Below are 7,241 nucleotides of genomic sequence, written 5' to 3'. Positions count from 1 at the left end.
TAATGATGTTTCTTTACTCAGTCAAAGAGAAAACTAGTGTTTATTTTGTTCCTTTATATAGAATGTGAAAAGAGAATTCTTTGGTGAATAATTGGAGCATAAAAGGCACCTAGAATTTGGCAAAGTTTCTCTATTTCTTAAAAATTTATAATAATTATTGTGAGGTTTCATTTTAGGAAACAAATGAGAAGACAAGAGCATAGAAGACCAGATCAAAAATTCTGGAAGCAATATAAGTTAATTATACTCACAGGAGGAAGCAATGTCCTCCTCGAGGGAATCAGAATGTCATATAACTTTTAAAACAAACCAACCAAAGTAATATGCACATTGTGAAATGTGTTTATTTTTATATAATTCTTATCAGAAATATATACTCAACTATAAAAGATATTGAGTATTTTCAAAGTAGTTGATATATAAAAAGTGATAATTTTCTGCATGTATGCATATCACTATTTGGAGAATACTGATATGCATATGGAAGCTGTGTGGGAAAGGATTGTTCCTTTCAATCTATTTATTCTCAGATAATTTGAACAAGTTAGAAATCTTAATCTTTACCTGATGTAACAGTAATGTAATGTAATTTTGATAATTAGAAAATCATAAATGAACCAATCATTGATAATGTGCTGATCATTCTTTATAGAAGTCGTATGGTAAAACTCAAAGGTAAAGAAGATAGTGTGGGGAAGTTTTTAGTTAGATTATTTCCTGTTATTAACCTGACAAAGAAAATCTTTAATAGAGTCAATCCATGTGAATGCATTATGTGTACAAAAGCCTTTGTGTGTCATTCATTCCTTCATAGGCAGATCATACCTCACTCTGGACACAAACCTTACAAGCATGAGTAATATGAAGAGGATACATGTGAATTTAAACACCACAGGAAATCTCTGACTTCTCTTGAAATTATTTCATCACAAATGTTAATACAAACTGGAAAAGGACCTTTTAAAAGTGCAGTATGTGGGAAAGTCTTCAGTTGTTCCAGTTCCATTCAAAGGCATGAAGAAACTCATACTGTGCACAAACCCTATGATTGCATACAGTGTGGTGAAACCCTTTTGTCTCTGACAGGTGTTCAAAGACACATGATCACACACAGTGGAGATAAACCTTTCAAATGTAAGGTATGTGGGAAGAAAGCCTTTCCCTATTGCAGTTTATTTAGAATACATCAAAGAACACATACAGGAGAGAAACCCTGTGAATGTAATACTGTGCTCAAACCTTTATTTCACTCCCAAGTCTTCAAAGGCACATAGTCATGCACACTGGGAATGCACCTTTTAAATGTGAAGTATGTGGGAAATACTTTGTTTATCCCAGATTTTTTTTAAATACATCAAAGAACACATACTGGAGAGAAACCATATCAATGTGAATGGTGTGGAAAAGCCTTCACACATCAAGGTTCTTTTGTAAGACATCAACAAACTCATACAGAGCAGAAGTGCTATGAATGTGAACAATGTGGAAAAGTCTTCACTGATTCCTCTTCCCTTCAGATCCATAAATGAACTCATACTGGGGAGAAGCCCTATAAATGTAAACTATGTGGGAAAGCCTTAATTACTTCCACTCACCTTCAACTACATGAGCGAACTCATACTGGAGAGAAACCTTATAAATGTGAACAATGTGGAAAAGCTTTCACTCGTTCCTCTTACCTTCTCATACAAAAACAAACTCATACTGGAGAGAAACCCTATAAATGTGAACAATGTGGGAAAGCCTCCACTAGTTCCTCTCACCTTCAAACACATGAACAAACTCACACTGGAGAGAAACCCTTTAAATGTGAACAATGTGAGAAAATCTTCATTTGTTCCTCTTCAGATGCATAAACGAACTCGTACTGGAGAAAAACCCTATAAATGTGAACAATGTGGGAAAGCGTTTACTACTTCTTCTCTCCTTCACTCACATGAATGATCTCACACTGGAGAGAAGCCCTATAAAGGTAATCAACGTGGGAAAGCCTTCACTACTTCCACTAAACTTCAATTACATGAATGAACTCATACTGGAGAGAGGCCCTATGAATGTAAACAATGTGGGAAAGCCTTTACTTGTTCTCTAACCTTCACTTACATGAACGAACTCATTCTGGACAGAAGCCCTGTGAATATAAATAATGTGATATAGGCTTTGCTAGATCCAGTCAGTTTAATTTACACAAATGAACTCATACTAGAGAGAAATTCTACTGATGAAAATAAGAGGCAAAAGTTTTATTACCATTTCACTCCTAAGCAGTAAGAGCTTTACTGCAGAAAATTCCTTTGAATGTAAAATGTGGTAAATGAATATTCCTTGTCAGTTATATAGATTTGAATGGTCAATACTGCAGAATAATTTTTTGTTGTTCTGGGGAATTCTTCCTGGGGTGCTCTACCATTAAGCTACATTCCCAGTCCTTTTCTTTTTCCTTTTTTTTTTTTTTGAAAGGTAACTATACACATTTTATTTTTAAGAATATGTTTATATTTTAAGAACAGGACAAGTAAGTATGACTAACAGCATGGCTTACACCGACAGACCAAGTCCACACTGTAAGTTTTTGAGAACCGTTTAATGTATTGACAGTAGTAGTACTGGTGCAGGCAGATAGTAAGAATAAATAATAGTGCTTTGGGAAGTGCAGTAGTGATGTTTAGGGTAGGTAAAGAAGGAGCTTTATCTGTGGAAGCTGATGCAGGAAAAAGTCCCCAGCAGTGACATGTGCAAAGCTGCTCATCTCCGCAACAGAAATGGCCCAACCTACCAGATGGTCTCCCAACTGGGCTGGCAGTTGCAGGGGTAGAACTTGGGCACAATGGACCCAGAGAAAACTCTGAAGAAACAGAGTTCAGACAAGCATGTGTGTCACTCACACACACCCACAAAGGGATTGTACTGTATAACACACTGTACAATTTATAGAAAAGGAGCTCCCAGTCTGTCACTCTTTGGCACTACATCAGGCCACCTCAAATGCTGACACAGACATCCTCATTGGGAGGAAGACTGTCCTGAGTAGTGGGGACAGGCCTTTTGGTGAGGGCAAAGCTATCAGAGCTACATCATTAACTGAACACCCCTAGACAAAAAAAACAATGTTAATTGCTAATTATAGGTATACAAGCCAAAATTCCTTCATTTCCCATCCCCCAAGGCTGGGCCTAATCAATCATTTTTTTATACAATGGTAATCATGCTTCAATGAGTAGAATCATGGGGTAGAGAAAGAAATTAGGTCCTAGATGATGATATTTATACCTACTGCTATAAACTAGGTTTTAAGGTATTTCTTGAGTCAAAAATAAAAGCAACTCTCTATGGACCCACTAAATCCATGACAGACTTTGATCTGTCACTTGTTCATGTCTTTTAAGTTAGGCCCATGGTAATTGAACCTGTCCAGGATTTAAGTGCATCTAAACTGAAGAAAAACTAGTGCCACCCCTTTTTAATTAAGTCCAGTCTATGCACAGGAAGCCACAGTGGCTGGCTGGTCAGGGTTCCTTAGGCGTGGATGTTGGTTGAATTGAGGATTCGAGAAGTAGCTTCAGATTTGGAAGCCTTTGAAAGTTCTTGCACTCAGGATGCTGCCATTCAACTCCAGGTTCTCTTTGTTGGCTCCATGCCCACCAGCACGGGGTGTTTTCTTTCCAGAACAAATGGAACTGACCACTGGCTTGCTGCCAGAAGGAGGAAGTCGAGACACAGGGGAGCAGTAGATTGTCCCCCAAAAGACAGGCTATTGGCTGTAGCATTGGACATGGTAGTAGTGTTCAGCTTCCGCACTTTGCCTGGTGTGTTGGGAGCCAGTACTCGCCTCTTGCTTGGAGTCTGGGAAGCACTGCCATAGAGCATCTCTGTCCCTGTTTGCTTCTTGTTCTTTAGTTGTCCCTTCCTGCTTGGCTCTCTCTTTCTCCAATCAATGCATCTCCCATTGTTCTGTCACATACTCCATGAATTTCTGTCCAGTCACCACAAATGTTTTTGATTGCACCTGTTCCACATTTCAATCCATGCCTTCAATTCTTCTTCCAGCTTAGGGAGCATTTTCTGAAGCTTAGCTCACTGCTTTTCTTCTTTTAGAAGATTTCCTCCCTGGTTTGTAAATCGACTTGGATCTGAAGCTTTTCTCTCAAACTCTAAGAAAAGCCTCCAGCTCTCTTCCCACTTCTGGACACCTTCAAAAAGTTCTTTATGAACTTCATAGTAGTTTCTTAACCACACAATCTCAGCATCATGTAGTTGGAGCAGGTTTTCTGTGTAGTCCTCAGCATAGTAAGGGGCAAAAACTTGTCTCTGCTCCTGGCTATAAAAACATTGGTCCCAATACCGAGCCAGCTCCACTCGAATTGCCTCAATCACTTTCTTCATGTTTTACATTTTCAGGTCTTCCAGCCAATCCACTTCTAACTGCAGCACTTTCCTAACCTTGACTTTTGACCCAGTCATAACCATTGCCACAGCTTCTCTCTCTTCTTCAGGTATCTGCAACCTGTCCCAGAGTTCCTGGATTTGAGCATGCAGCCCCTCACAGACTGCTTCATTTTGTGATTTTCACATTTCCAACTGCCGCAGCAACTTTTGTAGTGTTGCAATATTCTCCAAAGACAAATAAAAAGCATCTTCAGCTTCACACACCACATCTTTTTCAAAGCTTGTGTCTGGTGTGTGGTCTAATTCTTCCATGCACAATATGATCTGTCTCTTTATGTTGACAAACTCCTCATGCCTAGATGCCTTTGTTTCCCTCAGTGTTGCCACATGTTGTCTGAACTGGTTCAGCTCTTCTAAGCTGGGAACAGTGGTGCTGTCAATGTCATAGTGGGGCATGCAAAGAATTTCACACAATTCTTGCTCTTGTTCTTGAAGTAGCTTCAATTCCTGTTTTCTCTCCTTTTTCTGTTTTCGAATCAATTCTACCTGAGTGCACAAATATTTTTCTAGTTGGAAGATAGTCATTTCTCCTTCTTCCTGAAATGGTTCTACATGTAACTCACTGCACAGGGTTTTCAGCTCTTTTTGGCAGGTTGATATGCTTTTGATAAGCCTTTCCATTAGGCTCTCTTCTTCAGCAATCATCATATCCAGGAGATCCTTGATATGCTTCTTCGCAACCTCAGTTCTTTGTAACCCCTGGTCCTCTGGAATCGCAATCAATTCCCATATTTCCCGAAGGTGATTTAGGACTTTCTGGAGACATACTATGGACTCCTCTGCCAGTACCTCACTTCTTCTCATGAAGGACACTCCAAGCAGCCCCAGGGAATCCAGACACCTGACCTCCTCCACGCGGGGCCGAGCGCAGCAACCAGCCACACACACGGGAGATCTCGCTCAGAGTAGCTGCTCCCCTTTTCTTTTTTATTTGGAGACATAGACTTGCTAAGTTGCTTAGGGCCTTGTGAAGTTACTGAGGCTGGAGTCAAAGTTGTGATTTTTCCTGAGTTGCTGGGATTACAGGTGTGTGCTCCCCCATCTGACTGAATAAAATTTTAAATGTAAAAAATATGACAAATCATTCTGTGTTTTCAATTGCCTTCAAAGGAACTTTATTCACACTGAAAAACAAACACCCTGAATGTATGATGTTTCATTTTTCTTGTCATCTATGAAAGTCCTTGTGGAGACAAGCCCTGTGAATGTGATAAATGTGGGAAACCTTCCAGTTTTCCCAGTTCCTTTCAAGGACTGGAAGATTCATGTTGAAAGACTTTTGTCAAAAAAATCAACCCTATGCAAGTAAGAAATGTGAAGACTTCAGATGTTCTAGACTTGTTCAGTTGTGTGAAAGGACTTCTCTGTAGGTACACTTGTGGATAAGCAATGCGGGCAGTATTCAACTTTCACAGTTTTCTTCAAAGACATAAAAGGATCCACATCAGGGAATTCCCTTCTGCCCTTCAGGAAATGTGGTAACACTTTCAACGTTCCCCTTCTCTTTGAACACCATAGAAGAGCTCACTAGAAAAAAGCCTGTGCAGAAATGAAGTGCAGCATTCACATGTTTCAGATCCACTCAGACTTGAATGATTTATTTATTTATTTATTTATTTATTTTCTACCAGGGATTGAACCCAGAGATGCTTAACCACTGAGCCACAACCCAGTCATTTTTAAATTTTGAAAACTTTTGAGACATAGTCTCATTGAATTGCTTAGGACCTCACTAAATTGCTGAACTTGTGATCTTTGAACTTGTGATCCTCCTGCCTCAGCCTCCTTAGCTCTTTGGAATCACACTTGTGTGTTGCTTTCAGCAAGTGATCTCATTCTTGAGAAAAGCACTGTAGGGGTATGAAAGAGTGTGTGCCTTCATTTCTTGTCTGTTCAGAGGTGTTAGAAATGCACCTGGGATGGACATAAGCTTTATATCAGTTTAAAAATGTGAAAGAACATTCTTTTTCTGGGTTAAATCTCTCTTTACATATTGTTAGATTAAATTTTCTTGTATTTTAAACCTCCAGTCTCATAATTATAAATGTTTTTTCCATGCCCATGTGTAATTCTTATGTTTTCTGTGTCTCCTCAAATATCTTATGTCTTTATGTGTTGTGACAAAATTAAAATTTGGAGAGGTTCCAAATTTAATTACTGGGGTTATAGAACAGAGAAGAAAAAAGGGAAATTATTATTGTTATTTTCTATTGGAAGTCCTTAAGCACTGAGCCACATCCCTAGTCCTTTTTTTTTGTTTTGTTTTGTTTTGTTTGTGTCATGATCTTGCTACATTCCCAAGAGACAGGTTAAGTTTCTGAGACCTGCTTTTAACATGGAATCCTCATGCTATATCCTCATGAGCCACTGGCATTGCAGGCATTTGACCCCACACTTGACTTCTCAGTTCCTTGATACCCAGATGTAAATTGGTGTGACTTGTTTGTGTTTGGTGTCCAGACATTAACCAATTCAGAAGCAAGAATTGCTTTCCAATGTGTGTATATAAATTAAAGTCCTTCAAGCTCTAAGATTCTAGAACTTTACTGATCATCATAAGAACATTTATTCAGATGTCATATTGCAAGTTTTGTTAGTCCAGTTCAATTAAGCTGAAGTTTACTTGGAAAAATTTTATTTTACATAATTTTAGTTAAAAACAGGAACAGAAAAACCATTTAAATATAGGAATGACCTTTTAATTTCTATTAAAGTCTCATTATATAGCTAAATTAATCACAATTGTATTATTACCATTACTTTCCAACAAATAATTTAATGTTTCCTTCTATGTA

General features: G+C 38.4%; 2 pseudogenes; one reads left to right on the top strand and one right to left on the bottom strand.

Moving 5' to 3' along the window:
- Window positions 1-869: 869 nt before the first annotated feature.
- LOC124973484 (zinc finger protein 709-like) lies at window positions 870-2,157 on the top strand (annotated as a pseudogene).
- A 1,359-nt stretch (window positions 2,158-3,516) lies between these two features.
- LOC124973435 (protein regulator of cytokinesis 1-like) lies at window positions 3,517-5,250 on the bottom strand (annotated as a pseudogene).
- Window positions 5,251-7,241: the final 1,991 nt, after the last annotated feature.

Source organism: Sciurus carolinensis (assembly GCF_902686445.1).
Source record: "Sciurus carolinensis chromosome 19 unlocalized genomic scaffold, mSciCar1.2 SUPER_34, whole genome shotgun sequence".
Classification (NCBI taxonomy): domain Eukaryota; kingdom Metazoa; phylum Chordata; class Mammalia; order Rodentia; family Sciuridae; genus Sciurus; species Sciurus carolinensis.
The sequence above is the reverse complement of the archived record's forward strand: the minus strand, read 5'-3'. Positions and strand labels throughout refer to the sequence as shown.